Consider the following 255-nt stretch of genomic DNA (forward strand, 5'->3'; position numbering starts at 1 on the left):
ACGGGAACAGCGGATGCAGTATACCACATTAGCAGATGTGCAGGTGAACATCTGCTTGATGTGGAAAGTCTTCTTGGGGCCTGGGATGGGGGTGAGGGAGGAGGTGTGGGGGCAGATGTTGCACTTCCTGGGTGTGGTGGGGCTGGAGGGGAGTGTGGAGCTGACAAAGGAGTCACGGAGAGACTGGTCCCTCCAGAAAGCAGATAACGGTGGGGAGGGAAAAATGTCTTTGGTGGTGGGGTCGGATTGCAGATG

The sequence above is a fragment of the Rhincodon typus genome, chromosome 25 (assembly GCF_021869965.1).
Source record: "Rhincodon typus isolate 14 chromosome 25, sRhiTyp1.1, whole genome shotgun sequence".
Taxonomy (NCBI): Eukaryota; Metazoa; Chordata; class Chondrichthyes; order Orectolobiformes; family Rhincodontidae; genus Rhincodon; species Rhincodon typus.